Source organism: Zonotrichia leucophrys, chromosome 15, assembly GCF_028769735.1.
Source record: "Zonotrichia leucophrys gambelii isolate GWCS_2022_RI chromosome 15, RI_Zleu_2.0, whole genome shotgun sequence".
Lineage (NCBI taxonomy): Eukaryota > Metazoa > Chordata > Aves > Passeriformes > Passerellidae > Zonotrichia > Zonotrichia leucophrys.
Window position 1 is genome coordinate 1,435,683 of NC_088185.1, and position 15,049 is coordinate 1,450,731.

Consider the following 15,049-nt stretch of genomic DNA (forward strand, 5'->3'; position numbering starts at 1 on the left):
TGCAAAGACTAAATCCTGATATTAAGCAAAGTCAGGGTTTAATTTCCCTGCACGCAGCAGGTGAGATGGGGAAAGGCTGGATTTGGAGAGTGTAATAAGCAGTCACAGGTGAACATAAAATATAAATGCAAAATGCATTTCCTCATATTTATTGCATTTTTTACATCTAAATCAGGCAGATTTCATTCCACAGATTGAGACTGATCTGAAGTAATTTAGTGGGAGGCTGGTAGTTGAAACACATAATCACATTTCTAGAACAATGTAATTACATTGAATTTAATGTGATTTCCTGCCACAGGTTTAAAAGTGCAGCCTCCTCCACATTCTCAATTTATGCTGAACATGACACTTGATGTAAGACTACTTTTACACAGCCAGGTAGAGCCTTGCATAAGGGGAGAAAGTGCTCTGTGACCACTTGAATTCCCCAGCACCATCAGGCAAAGATGCCTGCCATGAAGTACCAGTAAGCTCAAACCTTAAATTTCTAGGAAGATGCTGTTTCAGCAGATGACCATTGATTTTAGATTTCATTTTCATTAAATGTCACAAGGAACAATTTTGCCCACCTTAAGAACTCCTGCACAAGTCAGCTCTGCTCTGTGGAGCAAAGAAATTTGATTGGAAATTCACAGCAGAGGAGTTTTCAGGATTTTGTGGGTTGTAGATATTTCAGAGAGTGCTATGATAAAGACTTTTTATAAAGATCAGGCTAATAAATGGATAGGGCAGGTCAAACCCATTATGAACTGCTAGGAAATACTGGGGGGAAAGCAAATTGCAACCTGAATGCAGAGCAAGAGTTGGAATACTAAAATGAACACAAGGACAAAGGGCTGGAAATGTATCAAAGCTAGGAATAAAACAGCACAGTCATTGGTGTTTATTTAACTCCTACAAATTAGTTAAAAGTTGATCTAGAGAAAGTGTGCAAGCCAATGCATGAGGACAGTGCTGCCAAAGCACTGCATAAACAGGAGGGTTACTCTTGAAAATAAATAACACAAAGTTACAGCTGATCAGATGAAATTCTGCCTACGAGACAACTCAAGTAATCTGTTTGCAGAATAATTCCAAGTTGTACAAATGGAGGCATATTTACAAGCAATTTACAAACAGAAAGAAAAATGAATAAATTGATCAAAAATGCTATTTACTGCTGGCAGTTCATTTGACTTTCTGCAGAATGCTTCAACATTTATATTCCTTCATTGGAATAAATAAGTATTGAAATATAATGGATAATGAAGCAGATGCTAAAAGGCAAAGAGCACAGGATTTTTTTCTCCAAGACCAATATAAATCTGAATGAAATAAAAGTTGAAAAGTTGATTTTAAAGCTGGGGAGTTTTTATAAAAGTAAACAAACAATGGATTTAAAGCAGTGTCATTATTGATGAATCACAACACTATGGAAATGGCCTTGGAGAACTCCAAATGCATTACACACTGTGGAAGAGGAGGGAGGAGAGAGAGAAGAAAAGCCCCTAAAAGGAGACAACACTGAGCCCTCCCTCAGCCCAGCCACCCTCTACTGATGTACAAAATTGGCTGCATTTAGGTTATAAAGCCAAATCTTAGGATTACCCCATGCATGGAAGTTTTCTTTGGCTTGAATAAGAAAAATCCCAAGATATACAGGCTTGAAACAAACCAAGGAGAGACCTCAATGTCTTTGAGTGGCTTTTTGTCCCTCCCTGCAGAGCGCTGTGCTGTGAAAGGCTCCCACAGCCAGCAATGGTGCCAAGGTGGCAGCGACAAACGCGGAGCTGTGACAAAGCCAGGGGACAGGAGAGCTCTGTCTGGGCGATGACAACGAGCATTATTGATGGCTCAGCCACCTGCAGGCTCAGGGCTTGGAGAGGATAATGGCTCTGTCCCAGGAAGGACCTGAGCAGGACTGAAGGCAGGTGGGAGTCCCACAGGGCACATTTTTACATCTAAATCACAGCAGGACGAGCAGCGCCAGCTCAGCCGCCACATCCACCCATCACCGACCCCACCACACGTCCAACACACAGCTCAGCTCTTCTTCCTGAGCCTGACAAGCTTCCCAACAGCTGCAGCATCTCCAGACTTCAAACCCTTTAGCAGGGATTCTTCAAGGAGCGAATGCATTTGCTGAAATTAATTTTGGGCTGCAGCTTCTTAAAAGGTGCCCATTTGTACATCAGGCAGATTAGCGGCACAGCGGCTAATCAAAACCAAAAATGTGCTAAGCAGATTTTCCCTTTTGTTTAGTGGAAAGCTACTCTCTTCAAGGTGACTCAAGACAAAAGGCAGTTGCTTAAACAATCAGAGATTTGCCAGAGGTCCCTCTTTTCATCCAGATCACTTCCTATGGGTCAGAAGAGAATTCTGCAAAGACACACGGGAGTGGGACAGTGGAGTGAGAGCCCTCACTATTGTCAGCCCATCATCTGCAAACCACAACCAACCAGACACAAACACTTGGATTCAGACTTGATCAAAAATGGTTAGAAAGGAGAAACAATTTGGCTACAGCAGGATTACCACGACATTAACTGGGAGGTCAACCCAACGATTCAGAACTTCCATTATGAAGCAAAAGAATGCAAATCTCTGCTTACCCCATCACCAGTCCAACAGTTACATATTCAGATTTCTTTCTGGAATAAGTGCAAATTTTCTTTGATTCTATGACATTTCATCACTTAATACATTTATAGCATGTCAAGGGAAAACTTGACTGAATTCACAATGCTGTACTGATTGAGTTCCTAATAGGAACAGCTGTCAGAAGGACTTGTAAGGATAAATTTCAAAATCCCATTTCCTAGTTGGCAGAGGACTTTCTGCACTTTCCATACCTATGTACAGAACTTTCTGGTACAAAGAGATGGACAGCCCATCAGCTCATGACATGGCAGCTGCTGCAGCCACACCAGCACCTGCACAAAACATTTTTTTCCAGAGTCCTGCACTTAAATCTCACAGTTGTGGACTCAGGAAAGCTTTGCTGGAGACTCATGAACAAGCTGAGGGAGAGGAGTGAGAGATCAGCTGAGGGGAACCCACCAAAAGGTCCCCCAAGTACAAACCACCCAAGCAAAGAGCTCAGGTGTGAGCAGAGAGCACAGGAGGCAGCAGAGCCGGAGGTCAGCATCTACCTTGGCTGAAAATGGGCAAAGATGACTCAGAAAACCAATTAAATTCAAGTTTAGCCCATGGCCAGTGCCCCAGCCTCAGAGCTTCCTGTCCCTCTCAGTCTCTACCTATGAATGGAAAAACATCTGGGGAGTTTTGCTCTGCTCCTGATCCCTCCTCGAAATCTTCACACTTGTTCAGAAAGGTCTTCAAAACACAGCCTCCAAGGGAACCCAAGCATTTCCCAGTTCCTCTCCCTCCTTGCAGAGACCTGCAAGGCTCTGAAGTGACCTTGAGCACTCATGACCCTGCTTCGATCAGGCAAAGAGGGGGAAAACCAGTGCTTTTCAGTACTTGAAACCAACCAGTTTCAAATAAATATTTAAAGCTGTCCTGATTGTTAGATAAGCAGCTTCTGCAAAGAGATTGCAAACGTTGCAATTGTTTTGCCATACGGTCGCCAGCAGCTGGAAGCTCTGAGATGCCCATTTCAATCAGAAATTTTCCATTTCAAATACATTTGGCTGTTTGTTCGTAGTGGGAAATGCTTCCCATTACAGAGCTTTCAGAAGACCTCAAGGAGTGCAGCACAGGTGGCTTTTCTTGAAATGGGGGCAAAGCACAGCTTTCTGTAAACACTCCTTTTGATCAGTAAATAAGTAAGAAAAGGTGCTGTGCCACACTTTCTGCACTGCCATTAGGCAGCTGAGGGGCTCCTGCTAGACCAGACAAAGCCTTCAGTCAGTCCCACAGAATATTCCCAAACAAATGAAAAGAACAGGGGGAGGAATTCACTTTAAAGTGCATTCATTGTACTTTTCTTTTCATTAAATATAATCATATGCAACAGCTCCTCGTGGTGTTGAACGGACAATACTCTTCACTCCTTTTTCATGCCAGCACTTCAACCACTTGTACTTACATTCCTCCACCTAATCATTACCTCGCTGCTGTTAAAATCCATCATGCACTAGGGGCCAAATCTCGAGGTCCCCACTCAAACCCTCACTTAAATGAGCTCTTAGGAGGATTTTTGCATGATTAAGCATCACAGGCTTTTCCCCCCTCCCCCCCCAACTGATATTTGAATAAAGAACATAAGAATTGGCCTTGATCATTTCCATAATGCTTTCATGTTTTCCACAATGCCACTCAAAAGCCTAAAAATATGGCAGAGAAGCCCTGCAGGGAATTAATGCAAAGTGTCTGTATTTGCACCAGGAACCAATTGCTGAGAGAAAAAAAAAGGATATCTGAAATAAACCTGGAGGATGCATTAGCAGAAGCACTTGTGAGCAACTTGCCCTTTAAAGTACGCATGGGACAAATTCATCTCGAGAGTCACTTCAAAGAGAATGGTCTGTAATCAAAATTAATCACAATTAATTTGGCCCTAGGTTTCTGCCACAGAGAGCGGCTCCTGCAGGCAGCTCTGCGGGCAGGGATCACATCCACAGCGTCCACCTCTGCTGAAATTGCCAATTCTGCTCTGCTGGTGCCATCCTCAAATGCTGCAACAGGATCCAGGCCAAATTTGCTTATCAGCTCTGAACCATGAGGCCAGCCAGCAATATGTGCTGAATGGTGCTCTTTTGGAGGATGTCATCTTTCTATTTATATTACCTAATTCTTCTCCTCCAGCTCCCTGTGGCAAACCAACAGTTGAAATCAGCCAGTGGAAGCTGACAGGGTTATGTAAGTGTCCATTTGCTGTGCATATGCTCTCCCCCCTAAGGCAGGCAATCACATGAGAGAGGTGCACCTTCCCTTTTTGATGTCTAAGCACATCAGAGTTTGGAGATGCTTCAGTGTCTCCACCCTTGCTGGAGGAGCTGAGCAGAGGCAGCAGCAGAGGGATGTCACAGGGCAGACTCAGAGCCAGGTGAGAGATGCTTTGGGCTGGACACGGATCCTTGTGTGCCGTGAAACACAGCCCCACCAAACCAGGCAATGCCAGCTCCACCTGTGAGCCCTCTCAAGGCATTGATGAGAGACACAACCCTCAAACTTTCTGCCCAGGCTTAATCCCTTGATCTGCCAGCACAAAACCAAAACATGTCCTTGATATGGAAAGATGCAGCTTCCCTGCCTCTTGATCCCTCTCAGTCTCTACCATCTGTATCAAAGCAAACTGGGTTTATGGACCTGGATAATTCTTTTGTTCCAAAAATATTTCACTTACACTTAAAAGAAACAATATTAATCCCTGCAATCCATTAATTATCATAGCCTTCACCCCAAGGTATGCAAAAATGACACAGGCCTTATAATTTGAGGGACTGTTGGCACCAAGTCTCTTGGTCTCTCGAAGCATCCAGGGTTTAAAACCTCAGGAAAACTCTCTAGGAAAGCTGAACTCCTTAACTCCAATTTAGTGTTAAAAATATGACATGAAGTTTAAAGTAGGCATTTTAATTATGCATATTCACATTTTTTTCTTTGCTATTCTACCCTGAAGCTTTGTCAGAGTAGAGCTCACCAATATAGAGCACTAAGGCTTTACCACAATCAGAATCTGTAAATTCAGCTCCTCCAAGTGTTCAGTCACGTGAAGACAAAACTGATTCCTGCTGCCCTTCTCCTATGTTGAATGTGTATTTTGGGAGGTGTATCTTCCCAGAATATTGTAGTATCACTTCAGAAACACCCCAGGTTTCTGCAGGCAAATTCCCATGACACATATCCAAGACAAGTGAAATCCAGCAATAGCAACTGGAAGTGCTGGATTCTTTTGCACAGAGCCAGCACATGGGCTCTGCTGAACCCAAAGAAGATGATCCGAGCCTGTGTCAGGCTACAACACGGCAGAAAAGGAAGGAGCCATCACAGCAAATGAGGAATGTGTCATTTTCCCCACCTTTTCTTGGATGGTGAGGCAGAAGCACAAGGAAAACAAGCAAATCACTCACGACCACAGCAAGAATAGCACCAAAGTCCCCAAGCACAGGACACGCTACATACTTGTAGTAACAAAAAATATATCTGTCACTGCATGTCACACGAGCTCATTCAAACCAAAAATTTATCACTTGCTTCGGACTCCAGCCAGGTGACAGCAAATATATCATGGAGCTGTCAACAATCTGCTAATCTGGGCTGTGAAGTGTAGGAATACAAGAAGCTTAAAAATATACTGCTCCTTCAGAAACCATAAATTCTGCTGGCTCTTTCTCACGTACCACTGGGTAATAGGTCTGCTCCAGCTCCTTCCCTCCCACCTCCTGCAGTTCAACAGCTCCATTTTGCATGTCTATTTAGAGAGTGACAATCAGCCACACGAGGCAATCACCCATGGGTACAACTCCAAAGCACACAGACCCTCTCTGCCTCTGTGGCTGACAAGAATTACCAGTGGCAGATTTAACTGCAAAGCTGGTACAGAAATCCCAGGACAGCACAACTAGATTTTCAGAGACAGCTGGAATAACATCCCTGCCCATCTGGACACCTGAGCTCTTGTGCTCTTTGGAACAGAGAAGAAAGCAAAAAGAAGAGAAGGAAGACCTTTTCTCATCCATCTGAAACCAAACCAGGTGTATAGGCTGTGCCTTTTTGGAGACAGAGCAGAGGATGCACAGTCCCATGAGTGAACCCTCAAGGACTTCAGCTGCTCCTAGCTCATATACTGGACAAAAATTCAAACTGAGCTGGGGGAAGGAGCTCTGATTATAAACACAGGAGAAGTTTCAAGGAATAGTCCACAAATAACAGCTTGTGACACTTCACAATGGGCACATTTCTGGGAGATTACAAACAAAAGCAAACATCCTTGTTGTCCAAGTCACGATGCTGTATGGACACCAAGGTCTGCGTTATCCTGCTCAGCCTGAGCTCCTGCCCCTCCAGCCCTGTGACCTGGCCTGGCAGAGAAGGCAGCTTGACTCCCTGTTCTCTGTGAAAATTCAGCTCTTTAACTGCATTTCTCTTATGCCAAACACCTTGGTGTGCCTGCCATTCTTCATTTCCTCCTCAGGCCACAAACTTCAATTTTCTCCCCTCAGCTCTTAAACAGCGCGTAATTACAACTAATTATCGATCACTGAGGGATTACTAGATGACAAATCCAATTTCCACGCTGTTATCAAGCATGACTGACTGGGGTCCGGGGAGGATGAAAGGTACCTGTGCTGAGGGAGCCCTGCAGGTGCCTGAGCTGGGTGGCAGCAGCGTTGTCACTGTCACCAGCACCAAACCCACCTGAGGGCTGATGTGTTTAGGGACCACCCGTGACACAAAACTCCATAAATCCACACCGAGTGACAGTCCTCACCCCAAAGAGATTTACAAGCCTGCAAAAGCCTGAGCCTTTTACATCTGTAAATGTATTCAATTTGGCTGCATTTGTACCACTTTTGCATTCCATTTCTGCAAATATCCTCCCGAGCAAGCGAGCTGGCAGCGATGTTCAGAGAAACAGCTCATTTCAGGGCAAAAAACACCACTCCATTTTCCTCAAAGCAAATTTTAAATTTGCATGCTTTGGTGCACCTGCTGATCTCAACAAATGGGCTGATGAAGGGAAGGGGAGCCCTGTGCAAGCCTGGGGCCCCCAGAATGCAGCTCACACGCAGCCCATTAATGGCATTTGTGAGCTGCAGCTCCCCAGAAATCAGGAGTTTGCTGCCACGTGCTCTGGGTTGTACAATAGGGGCACTGTGCACACAGAACATTTAAGAAAAAAGAATTAAAAAGAGAAATCTGAGAGAAAAATACATGGAGCTGCTCAAACATCACTGAATGGAGTAAAAAAGCAATGTTTTAATAAGAAGTCACATGATGAATTGTTCCCCAGTTGTACTTCAATGGAGTTATTCACATAATTCAAGCAGACACAAATCCCAGTGTGAAAATATCCGTGCTCTTGTAGCCCAGTGGCAGCCCTTGCAGCATGACTTACAACAAAAGGCTGAAAAAGTCCACTCCCCTGGTACACACAAATTGGTGTATTATTAGAGCTCATCCAGCACCATTATTTTCTGACAGTAAATGTGTTTTTAACAGAATTGAAATTGCCGTAAAGAACATTTTTCTTGCAAATGTTTAACTTTTCTTTGGGGAAAAACCACATTTTTGTTTCACGTCTCTTTAACATTAAGATACATTTCCCTTTACATTCTGTTCCAAAGGAAGCACGACACAATTTAGAAAATGCTGCACTAAATCTTCCTAGCTCCTAAAAAAAAAAAAACCTGAGAATGAGCCTTACATAAAGAAAGATTGCAAGTACCTTACTAAGGACTTTATTCATTAAAAAAGACTCAAGTCTATTCTGCTTCTTGTCTATGGAAGTGAAATATGATTTTATTAAATGAAACCCTTAATATGTTTGCTAAGACTCTGTCAGGCTGAACATTAACTACACTTCCATTGTTTTTCAAGTCTGAAAAAGAAAGCTGTTCTGCAAAGAGACAATCTCACTTAAAGCTTCTTAACCTTCAGAGCAGAGGGGAAATTTGCTTTATGAAGTGCATTTGCAATATCCACCTCACACAGGGCACAGTACATTCATAAAGAGAAAATGCAACAGCTCTCAGAAAGCGTTTGAGGAAGGGAGGAGGGGAAAAAGAAGGGGATAAACCACAGTGCAGCATTTCATTTGGGGTAGGAAATTGCAGATTTGAGCCCCGATGTGGACAAATAGAGAATGATAGACAGATACACAGGGACAAATAGAGGAATGGTCTGTGTATTAACGCTTGTCTAGAATAACTCCCTAAGCTGCAGAAAAGTTTATCTAGTGAGATATTAGGAAGTTTTAAGCTTGATAATGGAGTTTTGAGCATTGTGTTTTAAGGCTCACAAGCAGGTATTGTATTTGAAATAAGCAAGCATTGTTTAACCAAAGGTACGTGTGCTTATAGTGGTTGGATAGAACTACTGTCAATGTGCTTTTGCTTTGTGGGATTGGTCATAAAACTTCTAAAGTGAGTTGCAGCATTGAGTTCTGTGTCTGCTGCCTGGGATGTGAGCTGGTGGCATCTTCCCATTGTCATACCCATGGAATGAGACTGATGCTGGAAAATCAAACAGCTCAAGGCAGTTCCCAGCAGTTCTGTCCTGTTGGTGATTTATGCACAGAGCCCAGGAGCGATGCCCCGAGCCTGGGTGCCCGCAGGGTGTGTGTGTGTGTGTGTGTGTGTGCACAGCCCTGCCCTCCTCACTGCAGATCATCCCTGGGCTGCCCTCTCTGCCCTGTGCGGGGCTCACACAGATGCACAGTTCCTGAGCATCCCCCCATGGAGGCATTTTAGGGGAGGGATGCTCTGAGTCCTGTGCGGGGATCACAGGACTCAGAGCGGGTACCTGACCCCAACCGAGGCAGTGTCACTGACATGTTTTCTGAAAAATCCTCTCCTTAGGATTTTTCCTCCTGAGAAGCTGAGAGGCCTCAGGAGCAAATTGTAACCAATGGTTATCTGCTGGTGTGGGATGCAACAGGTGCATCTGGGATTGGTCTCATGTGGTTGTTTCTGATTAATGGCCAATCACAGTCAGCTGACTTGGACTCTGTCCGAGACAGAAGTTTTTATCACTGTTCTTTTTCTATTCTTAGCCAGCCTTCTGATGAAATCCTTTCTTCTATTCTTTTAGTATAGTTTTAGTATAATGTATATCACAAAATAAATCAGCCTTCTGGAACATGGAGTCAGCTCCTCATCTCCCTGACCCTCAGACCCCTGCGAGCACGGTCAAAGGCAGCGGCTCCCGAGCGCTTCCCCTGCCGGGCTCCTGCTCCAGCACAAGCCCGCTCTGCCCTCTCCTGGCCTGAGCTCGGAGCCGTGCCGGGACAGAGGGACACGGCAGGGCTGCCAACAGAGCGGTGGGCATCGCCCCTTGGGGGGCCCCCGCAGGATGGCACCTCCCTGCCCACCGACAATCCATCACTCTTGGGCACATCTGCGCCATCCCAAACCCATCTGCCCTGCCAGCATCCCCAAGGGACAAAGCAGGAGCTTTCTCCTCACTGGAAAACAACGCTTGGAGGGCAGGGGAGGCATCGCCTTCCTCCTTTTGGAGAGCATCTGCTCCTTGAGGTGTATCGCTGCAACACGAGCAATAAAAAAAAAAAAGTGATTTGTAAAATGAAAGCAATGACAGACGTTCCTTGTACAAACACTGTGAGACATTACAGATAAAGTAACGTTACATAAATAGGCAAAGCATTAGAACTATTATCACCAACAACAGCACAGGGGACACAGCAGTTTAGCAAAGGAAGTGAAAAATAGCGGATGTGATTTAAGAGGCAGAGAAAATCTGAGCTGGCAAGTTGTAATTACTGCAGCTGAAAGCCAGCCAGGATCCTGGTTGACTGCCTCCAGGCTCAGGAAATGCAACCCAGAATCTTTAAATGACCAAATAATTGGGCCCTGGGTTTCATGTCCCCAGTGAGGCACAACCAGTGATGTGGAGTTCCAGGAGAACCACCAACACCATCCTGCCTGCAGATCATTGACCTGAACCAGATCTGCTCGGCAAGGTCATTTTTCTTCCCACTGTGGTACAGCTGCAGGGCTTTTTCAACCATTCTTCAGCTTCAGCAGCCTGTAAGCATCTAATGTCTAGTCAGAGGACATCATTCATCCATTTTATGGTTCCCAGAATGCAAAGATATCTACCCAATTTCCTAAGAAACATTAATATTAAAGGATGGCTTTCTCAGCCCAAATCATGCAAGCTGAACAAAGTTCTCCTGACGTTTCATGACAAGGTGATTAATAATACCAAGAAGAAGAATGAAATGATACCAGATTATAAACTATTGTAAATCTTTCAGTCATCCCAGGAATAATGAATGTAGATTTCTTAGGAGAGCAGTACAGATTTAAACAGAATCATTTTAGTTTCCTTGTCAATCAAGAGGCTATTTATGTAATATCAGAAAGAGACAATGAACTCACGTAATCTTAAAAGGAGAGTGTAGCACATGTCCTTAAAAACAAAGGATTCCAAGGATTGTCCTAAGCTAGAATTTCCAAAATTGTAAATAAAATGTTGCACTTTAACCATTATTTTTGATCACTGACCTTCCCTTCTCCAAGCAAGAGCCACAATGAGGAGAATGCAGTTGGATTCAAATGTCTGAGCTGACAGGACCAACCTTCTTCAAACACTTCATTTAAGGGTATGGTCAGAACTGTACTGGCCTAAGAATCCACTGGACCAAAATGCCCCAAATTCCTTGATGTGGATTTTTGAGTCAAGCAAAATGCAAATGCAAACTCTCATGGGTGGTTCTACAAATGCTGTTAAATTTTCAGCCCCCATCTCAAGACAAAGTTTATGGCTTTTGGCTGCAGGGGAACCCAGTGCCCTCTGACCCCCTGGGGCACTCTGTCCTAGACATTACCTCAACACAATAATTAATAAGTAATAATACTGAATTCGAGCTCGTGGAATTTGCACAGGCTAAATGTTCCAAAGAAAAATGAATAATGCATGCAGAAGAGATTCATTTGGGGGAAAAAAAATGTAACTTCAGTTAGAAATAAAGCCCTGGTTGCCTTGGCAAAGAGGATTTAATTGCTGTAATCGCTACATCTCACATAAGGTCGCTGTTTGAGGGAGTCCACAGTGCTGCTATTCATTCTGTGGCTGCTCTATGGCAAATAAAGGACTACTGGTCCCTAGAGCATCAGGGGAATCATTCTGAAAAGGTTTAAATTATTTTTAAAGGGTTATTAGCTTTGGCAAACGAGTCAAAAGTCATCGTAGCTGAGGAGCATAGGTACTTACACCACATTATGGAGATGACAGCAGGAAATGCCACAGTTAGGAGTGTTCTGCTGGTGGTGCTGTGTGCCATTACAAACACAGCTCCAAACCGAGCCTTCCCTCTCCATCTGTGTCCTGCCCACCCACCCACTGGGGCTGCCACTGTCCCTAACCAATTTCCCAGAGAAGCATGGAGCCAGGACACTGGCACACACCCGTGGGCCTTCACACAACCAAATTCCAATGGCTTTACTGGCACTAATCCTAAGGAGCCCTACGGAAGTCAATTAAATCACCCCTCTTTTCTGGGGAACACTGAGGAGACTCTGGCCAGGCAAATTAAATTAGACATGGGCCAGAGCCAAATTCCCAGATCCAAAACTACCCAAAACTCAATGCATTTGGATCCAGCTCCAAATTCTCACAGTCTGCTGCTGCTTCTCTCTCACCTCCCAGGCCAGGACAAACTTTTCAGCCTGTCCCCAAGCATCACTTGGTGCATTTCATCACCATCCTCCACCAGGGATCTGCATCAAAGTGCTCATCTATGTGCTGCCTCTGGCTGCTTGGCACATTTCTACATTTCTTGCCCAGACCCTCATTAACTTGAGCAGATGCTGAGAAAGCTCAAGAACAAGGCATTGCCTATCCCACACTTCTGCCTCTCTGCCTTTCCCACTTGTTCTCCTCTAGGACCAGCACAATTAGAGATGGGGATTTAGTGAACATGCATTGGAGGGCTCCTTCATTAATACCACAAAAGGTTGGGCCACACAATGAGGAGAAAAAGGAACTGAGAAAGTTTGCTTGGCAGGAGATTTTCCAGAAGGATGAAGTGGGGGAACAGGAAGGACATTTTGGTCTTGGAGAGCCATTTAAAGGGAAGCATGGTGGGGCAGAGGGAGGGTGACAGGCGTGCCCCACAAACATGGGGCTGCTTGAGTGAGCATGGCTCCCCCAAGAGCATCCTCCTGAGGGGATATCCCTGGAAATACTGCTGCTCAGAGCAACTCCTCCTCTGCTGGGAATACCCACAGCACCTCCCTGGGGCTCCTGAGGAGAATTGAGATATTTCCCTTTTATTTAGGGGTTGTAACCCCCAACAGAAGGTGAAGCACTGCTGCACCCAGGGCACTGCCAGCCAGCACTGCTTGGTGCCAGACCAAAAGCTGGGGGAGAGGAGAGCCAGAGCACTCAGGAGCAGCTCTGGAAAGAACAAGAAGAGCCCCTGATGGTGCCCCTGTGCCACCCAGCACTGGCCCAGGGGCTCTGGGGGCTCTGCCATCCCGAGTTTTCCCCATCCTGGCAGAGCCACTGCTGCCCCCGTGGCTCCAGGGCTGCCAGGAATGGTGCAAGCAGTGAAATAGCTTTAACTGTAAGCACCATTTGCTGTGCCTCGGAATGGCAGACTCATTTGTCACTGTTTTCTTCTCCTGCAGCTCTTTGGATTCATCTGGGATCCAATAACTTTGTTAATATGATTTCTTTCATAACCTGGCCGGGTACAGCATCCAAGGCAGCCGTGGCAGCTATTTGAAGCATTAAATACCTCACACAGCACAGCTCCCTGCTCTGCCTTGCCCAAAACCATTTCTTACCAGTCTTTTATTGACACAAATTGCATGGGGAGCAGGAGCAGCACCCAAAACAAGAAGATATGTTGACAATTTTCTCGCAATATTTGGTTTCCTGCTCTTTCTGAGAGTCCTTTCTCCCCGGAGCTCTCAGCCAACTATCACACTGGCCCTTCTTCTATCAGAGCATGCAAAAACTCATGGGCAAACACAAGGACAAAAGCAACTCTCTGTTGCATCAGGGGGAGCGTGAAGAAATTGAGATCAATGTGCTCCCTCAAAGCAATACTTCATCAGCTTCACGGGAGAGTAATCTCATTTTTACCAGGATAAAATGACAGCAATGCATGGCCTGAAACATCTCAGGAAAAAAGGAAATTTCAAAGTAGTGGCATTTTTCTACTTTTAATACTATTCATTACTGTGAATGTAATGAATAGAAGGAGAAGTAACTGCATCAAGGAGCGAATCACTGTTGTGTCTGACTTGTTTAAACAAGACTGTGATTTACTGCACTGCCAGCTAATGAAGAGCTGTACAAGAAGCTGATCAATGCCATCATTGTCTGGCAGCACAAAGCAGGGACTACTCAGCATATTGTCCAAAACAAAGGCTCCCCCCAAGCTCCCCGCCAGGGACTTGTTTATGAGGACACACGGTTTGCAGAGAGCCTCAGTGTGCCCCAAACTTGAAATGATCACTCACAGACAGGAACCTTTGCTGACCTGCGTTCTCAACCTCAGTACAAGGTAAAAAATAAAAGGAATGGATGAAGAAAAACAAGACAGCTGTAAGACAAACATTAAATTGCCCTTTGTGATACTGTGAATTTAAGCACTTTTGTCACCCCAAGGCAGCTTTGTGTTCATTAACAGAGGTAACTCAACTCAGAGCTGGCTGCTCACAGGCAAAACTCAGCTTCTAATTCCATCTTCTGTGGTTTCCCTTCCCGTTTCGGAGCTGCACCAACATTAATCACAGCTAAGGTAAGACAGGATAGCCCCCAGCAAAAGCAAGTTCTGGAGGAGAGCAGTGGCAATGCCCTGAGCTGGCTGCAGAGGCTGCACCTTTGGGGTCCCTGCGATGCAGAGGCTGCACCTTTGGGGTCCCTGTGATGCAGAGGCTGAACCTTTGGGTCCCCTCACCCAGAGGGCTCCCCAGCCCCATGCCAGGCAGGCTCAGCACCAGGGAAGGTGAAGCACAGCCTGTCCATGCCCCAGTGCTCTGCACACCCACACCTGGCCCTGCAGCAGGCCCTGAGCTCTGCAGGAGCTGCCTGCAGTTAATTAGCAGCAGCTGTCATGTCAAAGCTTCTGGAGATGGGGTTCAGCTTACAAGCAGCTTGTAGAGCCCGATCCATTTGGAAATGTAAAATCCCTTTCCATTACCATCAACAAGGCAGAGTTTGTGTCAGGGCACGTGGAGCATTGGCACCTTCAGGTCCATGGGAAGTGCTGCTCACATCCACAGCAGTGCCCGCTGACATGGGCACACAAGGCCCTGCCAGGGCTCCTCTCCCAATCCCTGTTTGTCAAACAAGATGCAGAGCCACCAGTGACACACAGCACCACGAACCCACTCACAGAGCAGCCATGAGACACCTGCTTGTGCACCAAACTATTTAAAATAAATACAACCACCTCTCTTAT

The 15,049-nt window shown here is 45.4% G+C and overlaps 1 protein-coding gene across 1 annotated transcript in view; it reads right to left on the reverse strand.

Moving 5' to 3' along the window:
- TMEM132B (transmembrane protein 132B) overlaps nucleotides 1-15,049 on the reverse strand; it is a 207,923-nt gene that overhangs the window by 126,921 nt on the left and 65,953 nt on the right. The gene's annotated exons all lie outside the window — the stretch shown is intronic.